Source organism: Callithrix jacchus, chromosome X (genome assembly GCF_049354715.1).
Source record: "Callithrix jacchus isolate 240 chromosome X, calJac240_pri, whole genome shotgun sequence".
Classification (NCBI taxonomy): Eukaryota; Metazoa; Chordata; class Mammalia; order Primates; family Cebidae; genus Callithrix; species Callithrix jacchus.
In genome coordinates, this window is record NC_133524.1 from 125,641,449 (window position 1) to 125,654,369 (window position 12,921).

Genomic DNA, 12,921 nt, shown 5'->3' on the forward strand with positions numbered 1-12,921 from the left:
TTGCAGCTGGGGAGGTTGTCACCAAGGGTGGGCCGCCCGGGAGACGTGAGGCGAGGCAGCGAGCCCCGGCATTTTCCTTTCCCCAGCACCTGTCCCACTTCGGCGCCGGGGCTGGGGCCGCTCCCGCGGGCGGCCTCGGAGCCTGAGCGCCAGAACCACGCACTGAGGTTGCCCAGGGTGGGGAAGTAGGGGGCCGGGAGAGGGGCGGGGCGTCCAGCCACCGCACGCAAGACCCTTCGCGTCCCCCCAACATACACTGAGGCTAAACAGGGGGAAGAGAGTCACACAGAACACGGGCGAAAACGCTCGCTATCCGACTCCAACGGCGCGTTGTTCGACCCCTCTTCCTGGAGCGGGGGGCTGGCCAAGGAAGGTGGCTTCGTTCTTCCCCCGTGGCCAGTGCGGGGTCTGCGGCTGACTGGCGAGGTTCCGGCTTCCCCGGGGCTGGCAGGGGGAGCCCCGAGAACTGCAGGCCCGCCCCCCCTTCCTCCTCCTTCTTCCCCTCCTCCCCCACGTGTCCTCCCGGAGCCCAGCGGCCTGATCCCAGCACCCCCCCGCCACCTCCCTCCTCCTGCTTCGCCCGCTTCCCCGGCGGCGTGGAGAAGAGCAAAGTTGCAGCAGTGGCAGGGGGCTCTGCTCAGGTAAAGGGGGCGCCGTGAGGCGGGGGTGGTGGGGGAATGGTGCGGCCCTGCGGCAGGGGTGGGGGGAGGATAAAGAAACTTGCTTCCCGCGGCCCCCTCCCTGTGTGGGTTCCGATCTTGCGTGGAACGAGCCCTCGTGGCGAGTCGCGGCAATATTGCCGCGACCGAGGCCGGCACCTGGACCTGGACCCGGACCGCGCGCTTGGGCCGGCTCGGCGGGCGCAGGCAGCGGGCCAGGCCGGCACCCAGACAAGGGCGGGGTAGGTAGCCGTACACCGGACCGAATCGGGGACTCCGGTGGCGTGGGCGCGGGCCGAACCGGGACCGGGCCGAGTTGGGTGGCAAAGTAGGACGTGGATTCGGGGGCGGGGCGCGGCGGGAGGGGGAAACCAGGCCTGGCCGGACTGGCCTGGGCGTGGGGGCGGGGGGCGAGTTCGGGGCACTTGCTGGGCTCTGGACCGAGCGGTAGGGCGGGGCGGCGCTAGGGGCTGGGCCGGACCCGCAGGGAGAGGGCGAGGGGAGGGAGAGCGGGGGGTGGAGTAGGGGCGTGGAGTTGTGAGCGGGGTCTGGCTCGACCAGGGGCGAAGGTAGATCGGCGGGGCCGCGAGCGGAGGGAGGGAGGCCCGCGGCAGCGCGGCGGCAGCGAAGGCCAGCTTCCGCGGAGTTTGTGCCCGGGCTTCCCGGGCTCCGGCCGCCTCACGCGCACAAATGGGGCTAGGGGACAGAGTGGTAAGCAACTCCGAGTGTTAGACGGTGATCGGGCGGGGATTCCGGGAAAAGCGAGGAAAGACACCGTCTACGGTTTGCCGCACCCCCCACCCACCTCTTAGCATCTGGATTCTGTTCTCATGGGGGGGCCGCGGACCCTCCCCGCCACAATCTTTTTACTCTCCAGCACTCCTATCGTCTTCCCCCTTCTTCAGCCCTCTGACTTTCCTAGGGGTATGTGTTTATGGGGGTGGACGGCGACGAGGGGTATACTTTCCTTCTCGCGTCGGCAACCTGGTTCGTATCTTATTCCTACAAGGTAGCGTCGCTTCAAGTCGCGTGGACATTGGGGCTTAATTTACCCCCCCATCCAAGCGATTTAGTGGCTTTTAAGCAAAAGGACGAATACCTGGATTTCCACAGCAGGGATGAGGTTTGAAGATTGGGATTCACCCTCAGCTCACTTCCACTATCAACCCCTCTTTCTTGTGAGCCACTTCCACGCGTATCCAAACCTGGGGGGGAGGGGATACTGGAGTATTAATGTGCTTCTCTATTTCTACACAGGGTCGGCTTGGCGAAGGACGGCTAGCCTCGGAGGGAAAGTAGACACCAGTTCAACTCAGGTCGCCCCCACCATTACTTCGGTGAGGGGGCAACGCTAAGAAGGGGATACTGGTGGGTAGGGGCCCAGTATAAGGGATGGGGCTGGGTAGTCGTCCCCAGAGGGACTCCGTGTCTTGGCGGGGAGAAAGAGAGGCGAGCCCCGGCTTCAGGGGAGGGGTTCCGGGGAGGGAGATGGGGGGTGGCGACGACGGTAGGGGGGGCGGGAAGAAGGGGGAGTCACGCCCTGCCTGCAAGGGGAGCCTCCCTCAGGCCCCTGGGAGAAGGGGATTGAATGCGTCTGTTCTGTGCTGCGGGGCAGAGGAGATCTGGGGTCTCCAGATTGGCACACTGGATCGGCACCGGTGGCCTGAGAAAGTCAGGTCGGGGCAAAAGGTGGAGAGCCTTGGAAGAAAGGGAGAGAACCCCTTGGCCCTGACTCATTGACCGTCTCCCTTCCTCAACCTCCCCTTTTGAGGAACGTCGAGGTGAGGGGGGGGCGTGGGGCTCCTGCAGCCCGCAGATTGAGCGCCTCCGCCTCTCCCGGGAGTCTAGCTTTTTGCCCGGCTTGCTGCAGCCACTGCTGCCTCCCTCTCCGGAATCCGCTCGGTCTTCTGAGCGATCCCCTCCTCCTCTCCTCCCCTCCCAGTGTCACCGGGGCTGCTTGGCTCTGCCCCCTTCGCCGCCGCTTGCTCCCTGCTTTCGTCCCTCCCTCTCTTGCTGGCTCCCTCCCTTCGCCTCCTCCTCCCCGTTCCCCCCAACCCGCGTATGCGGCATTCTGGGAGTTGTAGTCCGATGGCGCGGGGGTTGGCGCCGCCTGCGGACCCAGCCGGACTCCACTTCCCGTCGAGCCCTGCGACCGGCACCCACTCCACCAGGCTTCGCTCGCACACAGACACACACACACACACCGCTCTCCCCCTCACTCTTTCGCTCGCCGCGGCTGCTGCCAGTGTGTGGCTCTGTCTCTCCTCCGCTTTGCTGAGCCCTCCCTTCTTCCTCTCAGTTCCTAGAGTCCGACCGCTGCCGCCGCGGAGAGAGAGGAGAAGGAGGTCGGTGGTGATAAGGGGCGGAGGGGGGCATCAGATCTGGGCAGTATTAGGCGGGTGGCGGTTAAGAGGGAGTAAGAGGGAGCCCGGGTGGCGGCCTGAGCCTCCCCGCGGAGCCGACCCGGGAACAGGTGCGTCTTTTTTCTCTCTCCCCCAACCCCTCCACCCCTTTTGACTCCCCGGCTTTTTCGTATCCCCCCACCCGCTTCTTTCTATCTTAAGCCTTTCTCCAACCCTGTCCCTTCTTCTCCCTGTGGCCGCTCGGCTTGCCCCCCGGGGGCGCCGTCCTCTTCGTGTCCCCGGACGTAGCGCTCCCTGGAGCTTGCTCTGTCTTCGCCCCTCCCTTCGGGACAGCTCCCCTCCACTTCCCACCTTAGTACCCCATCCCCTGCCTTGCCCTGCCCCCTCCTCGACCCCCTTCTCTCTTAGCCAGGTGAGTCTTGTTCGCCACGATCCGAGAGAGTCTTCTTCCCGGCTGGGCGGGGGTCTCCATGGAAACGGGGGTCGGTTGATCCTGGGGGGGGAACCATAGGAATTACCCCACTTCTCGGAAAGGGAGGTGGAGGCTATGGTCTTGTTAACTACCTGACCCCAACCCCGGATCCAAGGATCGGACGATCTTCGTGAAGGGAGGCTGGCTAGCAGGGCAGGGCGAGAAAAGGCTTGTTTTTTTTGGGGGGGGGTGTCCGTGATCAAGTCTTGAAGAGACCAAGAGAAAATACCCTCCAACCTCAGAGGGGAGGTGAGACGGGTGCTCTTCAGGGCTGCTTTCTTCCCGGCGCTGGGGTGCGGGAACCGTAGGGTAAGGGGTACCCCTAGGTGGCGGCGGGGCCTGGGTTCGGGAGTGGGAGTGCTGTGATGGGGGCAGGGGCAATTATCCGAGTCCCTGGAAAAAAGGCGGGGGATGACTTCGGAGCGCCCTGGCTCCGCTGCCCTGGCTCTAGGGGCGGGGGCCGCCGGGCCGGGCGCGGCGGGGAGGGGGCTTAAATTGAAGGAAGATGAGATGGGGGCAATTCACACTAGCCCCAGCAAGCCAGGGGGGAGATCCGGCGTGCAAGCCCTCCACCCGCTTCGCGCCAGGCCTGGAGGCAAGGGGTCGGCGAGCGAAGCCGAGGGCTGGAAGGAGGGAGGCTCCGGTTACGGGGCCGGGTTTCGGGATCAGGGGCAATCCCCCGGCCCTTGGAGAAGGAGGGAGAGGGATGGCCGCGAACCCCAGGGCTCCCCCACCCCGGGTCCTAAGGGGCGTGAGGAACGGACAGCAGGCCCAGCGGAGCTGGATTCGAGCGGATCGCGGCCGGGGAGTGGGAGGGCTTAGTGGTGGGCTTCGGGGGGAGCAGTCCGGCGGCGGGGCGGGCGGGCGGGGCGTGGGGCTCCGGCGGGCGGCGGGGCGGGGCCGGGGCGGCGCTGCTGCCGCCGCCGCTGCCGCCGCCGCCGCTGCTGCTCCTGCTGGGGCCGCCGCAGCCGTTGCCGCCGCTGCCGCCGCCGCCGCTTCTGGGCGGGGAACGGAGGCCAAAGAGAGTCCCGTGCCGGGGCAGAGGGCGCAGGCGGCGCGCGGTGGGGAGGGGGCCGTCCTGGGGGCGGGGGCAGGCGGGGGGTGGAGCCCCCGACGGGGGGCGGTACGAGCCGGGACGACGACGACGAGGAGCCCCGGGGGCCGGGTGCATGGAGGACGAGGTGCTGGGAGAAGGAAGGGGGGTGTGGGTCCCGCGACGGGCCTCGTGGGCTTGGCTCCTCGAGGTTCGGCTTCGGGACATAGCCCTGCAGGGGAGCTAAGAGGCCGGGGAAGGGATAGGGAGGTGAACTGGACTGTGGAGGGGGCCCTCTTCGCCGGGGTCCCGCCGAGAGGAAGGCTGGGCCAGAGGGACGTCCGGGGCAAGGCTGGGAGGAGCCGGCCGCACCTCGGCTGGGGATTTCGCGTTATGGAGGTGCGGGAGCCCGTTGTAGGGAAAGACGTGGTCGAGGGGAAAGGTGGGAGGGAAACACTGCAAACCCGGGAGGCCAACAGCACAGGCCCGTGGGGGTGCCCTTCTATTCCGCTTGCATCTCCTCTCCCTGAGTGGAAGCACTAGCACTATGTTTTTGTTTTATTGTTTTGAAATTTTCAGTGTTGGCTGATGGAAACTGTCGTAGGGGTGATCCTCATTCTTGGTGTCTGCTGAGTAGACGGTAAGGACAAGCATCCTTTGGCAAGCAAGCACCTAGCCTAGGGTTTAGAGGCTCTTTACACGAGTGTGGGAAGGGGGCCCGGTAACTTTGTGTCATAGCTTGGCTACTCTTAAGGCAGTTTGGAGGTCGTCCCTGTGGTACAGAGGTGGAATACAATTGCAAAAATCTTCCGTGAGACTTCTAGAGATGAGTTGTAGGTTAGTGTTACAGTGTTTAGCCCTGTGCTTCTTTGAACTTAGAATGCTCTTTAATAAAAGCACGCCGTTGAGTTACATGGAAAATTAAATGTGGATACATTTGGGGTTGGGTGTGGATTAGGTTGATAGTAAAATTTCAAGGTTGGAAGGGACTTTAAAGGTCATCTACTTAACTGTTAATATGTCTTGTCCTTGACCATTGGAATTGAGGAAGCTTTATTATGGGGGAGATGGTAGTTGGCACAGCGGAGGATGTTTGTTGCAGAGTTTAGGGCACTTTAATTGGATGGTGATCTCACCAGTGATACTAAAGATGACAGTATGTAGGAAAGAAATTTGGGGGATTCCATTGGGGATTAAATGGGATAACCTAATTTTAAGAATCATCCCAGGGCTCCAAATAGAAGCAAAAGGCTGGGGAGGAGCCTGTACAATTTCAAGGGAGGTAAAAAGTTAGTAGTAAAGACTGAGGGAGCTGGGAGGAGCAAGGGGCTTGGTGAGTCAAGAGAATCTAAAGATTGATAGTGGAGTTTAGGGACGTGGCCATCTTGACTAAGTCATGAGGATGTTGTTAGGCGGACATCTTTTGACAGGGAAACTTAGGCAATTGCCCTTGGGGCAGATGTGAGGGATGAAAGGCACAGGCCTTGGGGCACAGACCCTGACTAAATTGACCTTAAGAGGGCTGATCCTGATACCAGCTTTGCAGCAAGGGCAGGTTTCGTTTCTTTTTCTTTTTTTTTTTTTTTTTTGAGATGGAGTCTCACTCTGTTGCCTGGGCTGGATGGAGTACAGTAGCACAATCTCAGCTCATTGAAACCTCCGCCTCCTGGGTTCAAGCAATTCTCCTGCTTTACCCTCCAGAGTAGCTGGGACTACAAGCCCCGCTACCACACCTGGCTAATTTTTTGTATTTTTGGTAGAGACGGAGTTTCCCAATTTTGGCCAGGTGGTCTTGAACTCCTGACCTCAGGTGATCCACCCGGCCCAGTTTCTTTTTGTCTTGGCTGTAAGTCATTGATGGAGGAAGGAGAGGGGGCACTGATATCTGAGTTCAGAGAACTAGTTTTTTGTTGTTGTTGTTGTTGTTTTTAGGATAGGCCAATAAGGAAGGGACAGCAAATCAAATTGTTGGCGTAGGGCAAAGAAAAGCTAAGGCCCTGGCAAGCTCTGCTGCTGGAGTCTGCATCTGGCAGAGTGCAGGGAGTTCCATAAGACATGATGGCTGCACCAGGAACACTTATGTGGGTCTGGCTATTTTGATTTGCCAGGAAAGGGTAGAGAAAGAGGGAGGATCTCTTTCTCAATGACGTAGACATTCTTGGGAAGAAAAGGGGGTTCCTCCAGAGGGCTCTGCTTTATTTATGATGCAGTTCATGAAATAGAAAAAAATGGGCCAGGTGCGGTGGCTTATGCCTGTAATTCCAGCAGTTTGGGAGGCTGAGGCAGGCGGATCACTTGAGGTCAGGAGTTCAAGACCAACCTGGCCAACATGTCGAAACCCCATTTCTATTAAAAACACAAACATTAGTCAGGTGTGGTGGGGGTCTGCCTGTAATCCCAGGTACTTGGAAGGTGGAGGCACAAGAATGGCTTGAACCCGGCAGGTGGAGATTGCAGTGAGCCAAGATCGTGCCACTGTACTCCAGCCTGGGCAATAGAGCGAGACTCCATCTAAAAAAAAAGAAAGACAATTTTAGTCTGGATTATGGGTTGTAGGAAAGGACTTCTTTGACAGAAACAGAATTATGAGAACAAAAGGACTTGGACACTAGAAGGCAGGAAGGCAAGAAAGAGAAGTCAGGAAGAAGGTTGGTTGAGCAATGAAAGGAAAAGAGGTGATCATTCCTGGTCCCAAGGGCCAACTAAGGAAAAAGTCAGATCTTGGAATCTCCAGGACAATGTTTTACACAGCAAAGTTTGAAGAACTCTTAAAGCTCTTTACAGTTTCATGCTGGAATCACTAATGTTGGGGTAGAGAGAAGGAAGATCTGGGGTAAAAGTAGGGTTGGGGAGAAACTGGCATTTAGAGAGAAATACAAGCATATTTATCCATAAGGAAATAGGAAACTTAGAGATTATATACAGGTTAAAAAGGCAGAATATGAGACAAAAAGAGAGGAATTAAGAGCCAAAGGAGGAAGACGTTTACTCAGATGTCTTTTAGAGCTGGTGTTAGGGAATGGAAAAACTTGCCTTTGATAGCCACTGCCCTGGGAGGGCCTGGGAAGCAGAGGTTAGCTGGGATCCAGGCCTTACACATCTAAACATTAGTTAGAAAATCTAGACTAAAGTAAGGATACTGAATGGGGGGAGGGATTCACTGTCCTAAATAGAGTGGCCTTGAACGAAGGAAAAAGTGGGAATACACCAGTGTTTCCAGTCTGCAGGTGGGAAGAATCCTAGGTATCAGACATGAGTAATGAAAATTTCAGGGTGAAACTGGATAAAGAACAGTGAGTGGCATGAGAGCCTGTGGGCCAGAATTGGAGGGTGGGGTTAGGGGCATGGAAGAGAGGCTCTAATCAGGGCTTGGACTGCAGGCCAAATGGAGTAATTCATTGATTCTGGGCTGATCTAAGCTTGGGATGAAATAGAACAGTCAAAGAGAGTAGAGAGCTGTTCTTCAGGGCCAATCAACATCAGAATCAGAGCGAAGAAACTCGAGGTCAAGTTTGGGAAAGTGAACACTGGAGTGGAACGGAGAGGGCGCTGGGGAAAGTGGCACACTGTTGGGGAGAACAGGAAAAGGGAGAAGCCACTGATGATTACATATCCCGGAGGGAAGACCCTCAGCCTTCGAGTTTTCAAAGAGAAGGGAAGTTTCTTCAAGCCGGAGTTTGGATTAGGTATGAGTCCATGCTTGCCAGAACGTTTAGTGTCAGGATGGCCAAAGAGGGAGGTAATACCTACTTTTCAGCCACTGGGAAACTAGTACAGTATTTGATATAATTTCACATATGACTAGGCTTTAATAATGCCCATTTTTGAATGGTTATCCTTAAAATAATATAGAAACGATTCCCTTTCTAAATTAAATCATTCCCTTTCCCACTGTTCATAACTTAAAAGCAATCTTTTATGATGAGAACTTTCTTTGGTGAACTGAAGTTTCATTCTGGTCAAGAGTACAATTTAACTCTGTGTTTCTATCCCCACAATTCAAATACGCTGTTCTAGTTTCCTTCTTTTTTATTCTAAGCAGAAGCCACCCTTTTGCCATAAAGCATAAAAAAGGATTTTTTTTTTTAAAAGTAACTTCAGGCTGCATGTCAAGGTCTTATTTTCCCTGGTCAATGGATTTTGATGAATTAGAATAGAACTGATGTATTATTTGTAAAATGTGGTAGTTTTCAGATTTACTCATCACAGTATGTGAGGCAGGATACCTCTTCATTTGGATTTTAAGAAAACCTCAAGCTAAAGGTCCGTGAGGAATCCAGAGTACCAAGGAGCGGGGAAAGCTTTGTGTTTTGGGCTTCTTTACTGTCGGTCTGCTAAGAAATAAAATTTGGTTACCTCATTATTAAGGTATGCCTAGAAATCATAGTGTTAGTGCCATTTAAGGGTACAGTTGAGTTTTGTTACAATGCTGATGTCCAGGGGCAAGGAGAACAAGCAGATTTTTGTTTTCTTCCAAGTTTTGTGGAGAAGTGCACTGTATGTGACTATGATCACAGAGGTGAGTTGATGCACTCGATACTTGAATCCTTGAGATAATTATCTTCTGATGATGAGGCTTTACTCAGTTGAACTTGGTGGTACCACACCCCAGTTAGTATAGTACAGTGCTTCTCAAACTTGAGCTCGTCAGAATTACCTGGGGGGCCTTTGGAGACAGACAACTTCAGGTTAGAGTGCTTGCTCTTCTACTTCCTAGCTGTGTGGTAGGAGGCAAGTCACTTAACTTCCCCCCCGCCCCGCGAGATGGAGTCTAACTCTGTCACCCAGGCTAGAGTGCAGTGGCGAAATCTCAGCTCACTGCAACCTCTGCCTCCTGGATTCAAGCTATTCTCCCATCTCAGGCTCCTGAGTAACTGGGATTACAGGTGCCCACCACCATGCCTGGCTAATTTTTGTATTTTTAGTACAGATGCGGCTTCACCATGTTGGCCAGGCCACTCTCGAACTTCTGACCTTAAGTGATTGTGATCTCCCCATCTCAACCTCCCAAAATGTTGTTGGGATTACAGGCATGAGCCACTGCACCAGGCCTTCAATTAACTTTCTTTTTCTTTCTTTCTTTCTTTCTTTCTTTCTTTCTTTCTTTCTTTCTTTCTTTTTTTTTTTGCATTGGAGTCTTGCTCTGTCACCCAGGCTGGAGTGCAGTGGTGCTATCTTGGCTCATTGCAACCTCTTCTTCCCAGGTTCAAACTATTCTCCCTCCTCAGCCTCCTGAGTAGCTGGGATTACAGGCACCCACCACCATACCCTGATAATTTTTGTATCTTTAGTAGGGATGGGCTTCACCATGTTGGCTAGGCTGGTCTCGAACTCCTAACCTGAAGTGATCCACCCACCTCAGCCTCCCAAAGTGTTGGGATTACAGGCGCAAGCCACCATGCCAGGCCTTCACTTAACTTTCTTTTTTTTTGAGACAGAATCTCACTCTGTTGGCCAGGCTGGAGTATAGTGGCACAATCTCAGCTCACTGCAACCTTCGCCTCCTGGAATCAAGCAGTTCTCACAGCTTGGCCTCCCAAGTAGCTGGGATTACAAGCACCTGTCCCCATGCCTGGCTAATTTTTGTATTTTTAATAGAGATGGGGTTTTGTCATGTTGGCCAGGCTGGTCTCCAACTCCTGACCTCAGGTGATCCTCCCGCCTCAGTCTCCCAAAGTGCAGGGATTACAGGCGTGGGCCACCACGCCCAACTCACTTAGCTTTCTTGAGCCTCAGTTTTCTCATCTATACAGTGGAGATGATAACACCAATTTCATAGGGCTGTGAGGATTACACAAAATGATGCCAGGCCCATAGTAGGTGCCAATAAATGGGACCTATTATTATATTATTATCTGATTTTTCTTTTTCAATTGTATTCTATTATGTTATAGTAAACATGGAGGCAGCATGAAAACTATCAACAACTCCTGACTGGTTCCCTTATTTCTTGATTCTCTGTCCTCTTTCTCCATATTCCTGTTGTATTAGTACACATTTAGCATTTACAATGTGCTAGGAAGAAAGAGCTTGACTCATCACTGCATCTACCTTTGAGGTGGAAGTGGCGACCTCTTTAACTGCTATGCTGTAACATCACTAAGTATTTCAGGACAGGAACTGAGGCGTGTACATCCAGTTGAAACTTTAGGGGACATTTTGTGCCATGGGTGACATTTTTAAAAACCATTGCTTTTTGAAAAGGACTGCTGTGTTTATTTTATTTTAATTTAATTAATTTATTTATTTATTTTGAAACCAAGTCTCACTCTGTTGCCCAGGCTAGAGTGCAGTGGCGTGATCTCGGCTCACTACAACCTCTGCCTCCTGGGTTCAAGCGATTCTTCTGCCTCAGCCTCCCGAGTAACTGGAACTACAGCTGTGAGCTACCACACCCAGCTATTTTTTGTATTTTATTTATTTATTTATTGAGACAATTTTGCTCTTGTTGCCCAGGCTGGAGTACAATGGTGCAATCTCAACTCACATCAACGTCCGCCTCCTGGGTTCAAGTGATTCTTCTGCCTCAGCCTTCCGAGTAGCTGGGATTACAGGCACCCGCCACCACACCTAGCTGATTTTTGTATTTTTTTTCTAGTAGAGATGGGGTTTTGCCATGTTGGTCAGGCTGATCTCGAACTCCTGACCTCAAGTGATCCATCCACCTTGGCCTCCCAAAGTGCTAGGATTACAAGTGTGAGCCACTGTGCCTGGCCTATTTATTTATTTTTGAGACAGGGTCTGACTCTGTTGCTTCAGCCTCCCGAGTAGCTGGGACAGGCCACCACGCCCGGACAATTTTTTTTTTTAATTTTTATTTTTAGTAGAGACGAGATTTCCCTATGTTGCCCAGGCTACTCTCAAATGCCTGAGCTCAAGCATTCCTCCTGTCTTGGCTTCCCAAAGTGCTAGGATTATAGGCATGAGCCACTGTGCCTGGCAGAAAATATTCTTTTTATTTTATTTTTGTTTTTGAGATGGAGTCTTGCTGTACTGCCCAGGCTGGAGTACAGTTGTGTGAACACGGCTCACTGCAACTTCGACCTCCCAGACTCAAGTGATCTTTCCACTTCAGCCTCCCGAGTAGCTAGGGCCACAGGCCGGTACCACCAGGCCCAGCCAATTTTTAAAAAATATTTTGAGCCAGGCACAGTGGCTCACACCTATAATCCCACCACTTTGAGGGGCCGAGGCTGGTAGATCGCCTGGGCCCAAGAGTTTGAGACTAGCCTGGACAACATGGCAAAACTCCACCTCTACAAAAAATACAAAAATTAGCTGGGTGTGATAGCCACATCTGTGGTCCTAGCTTCTCTGGAGACTGCAGTGGGAGGATCGATTGAGCCCGGGAGATCAAGGCTGTGGTGACCTATAATCACAACATTGCACTCCAGCCTGGGCAACAGAATAACACTTTATTTCAAAAAATTGGTTTTTTACTTTTTATAGAGACAGCATCTTCTCTATGTTGCCTGGGCTGGTCTGAAGCTCCTAGACTCAAGGGATCTTTCTGCCTCAGCCTTTCAAAGTACTGGGATTGCAGGTGTGAGCCACCATGATGGCCAAGAATATATATATATATATATCTTTTTTTTAAAGATGGGTTTTCACCATGTTGGTCAGGCTAGTCTTGAACTCCCGACCTCACATGATCCGTCCACCTTGGCCTCCAAAGTGCTTGGATTACAGGCTTGAGTCACCACGCCTGGCCAAGAATATTCTTTCTATTAGGTTGGTGCAAAAATTATTGCAGTTTTTGTCATTAGTTTCAATGGCAGAAACTGCAATTACTTTTGCACGAACCTAATATAATAGTCTTGGGGAACCTATGGACTGGTAGCAGGATGATTCAATAGTGCAAGTCTGAAACTCTGAGGCAGAGGCAGTGGCTCAGGCCTTTTTTTTTTCCCAGCAAACATTCACAAAGCTTATACCATCTGCTAGGAACAAAACATTTTACAGTGTCACAGTGACCCACAAAGAATAATAATTCTATATCAGAGTTGAATTAAGCGGCAGCATCATTTTTGTTGGGGCAGTGAGCTTCCAGTCCTTATTATAGATATTCCACTGCTGGCTTGAGCTGGGTCCTGAGTACTGCCGTTTCCTGGTCTTGCTGGCGAAGGCATCCTGTGCCAGCAGGCAGCTACATTGCCTTCCTCTCCTCTCCGGGCCCCTTCGTGGCCATCCTGCTTATCAGGTACCCGAAGTTCTGGTCAGGTAGCCTCAGGGAGCCCATCTGATTGGTTCTGTGGGTCCCACACCTCCAAGGACCCCCCATGCCCTTCATGTGATGCTTAACCCTTTGTTTATGCTCATTCTCACCTGGGCAGCAGGTAGCTATCAGACCCTCTCTCACCTTTCCTTCACCCTTTTTCCACCTCTATTTGAGCT

General features: G+C 53.5%; 1 protein-coding gene across 20 annotated transcripts in view; it reads left to right on the forward strand.

Annotated features, from left to right (window-relative positions):
• Positions 1 to 524: 524 nt before the first annotated feature.
• BCORL1 (BCL6 corepressor like 1) overlaps positions 525 to 12,921 on the forward strand; it is a 76,608-nt gene continuing 64,211 nt past the window's right edge. For 4 of the 20 annotated variants that reach the window (XM_078362279.1, XM_078362288.1, XM_017968659.4 and 1 more), the window contains exons 1-2: positions 1,225 to 1,370; positions 1,917 to 1,996. The gene's annotated coding sequence lies outside the window, so the exon portion shown is untranslated. Of the gene's footprint in view, positions 642 to 1,224; positions 1,371 to 1,916; positions 2,028 to 2,876; positions 3,005 to 4,631; positions 4,676 to 5,106; positions 5,168 to 12,921 lie in introns of those variants that run through there. The other 16 variants (XM_008989874.5, XM_035287978.3, XM_035287976.3 and 13 more) reach the window with 8 other exon arrangements.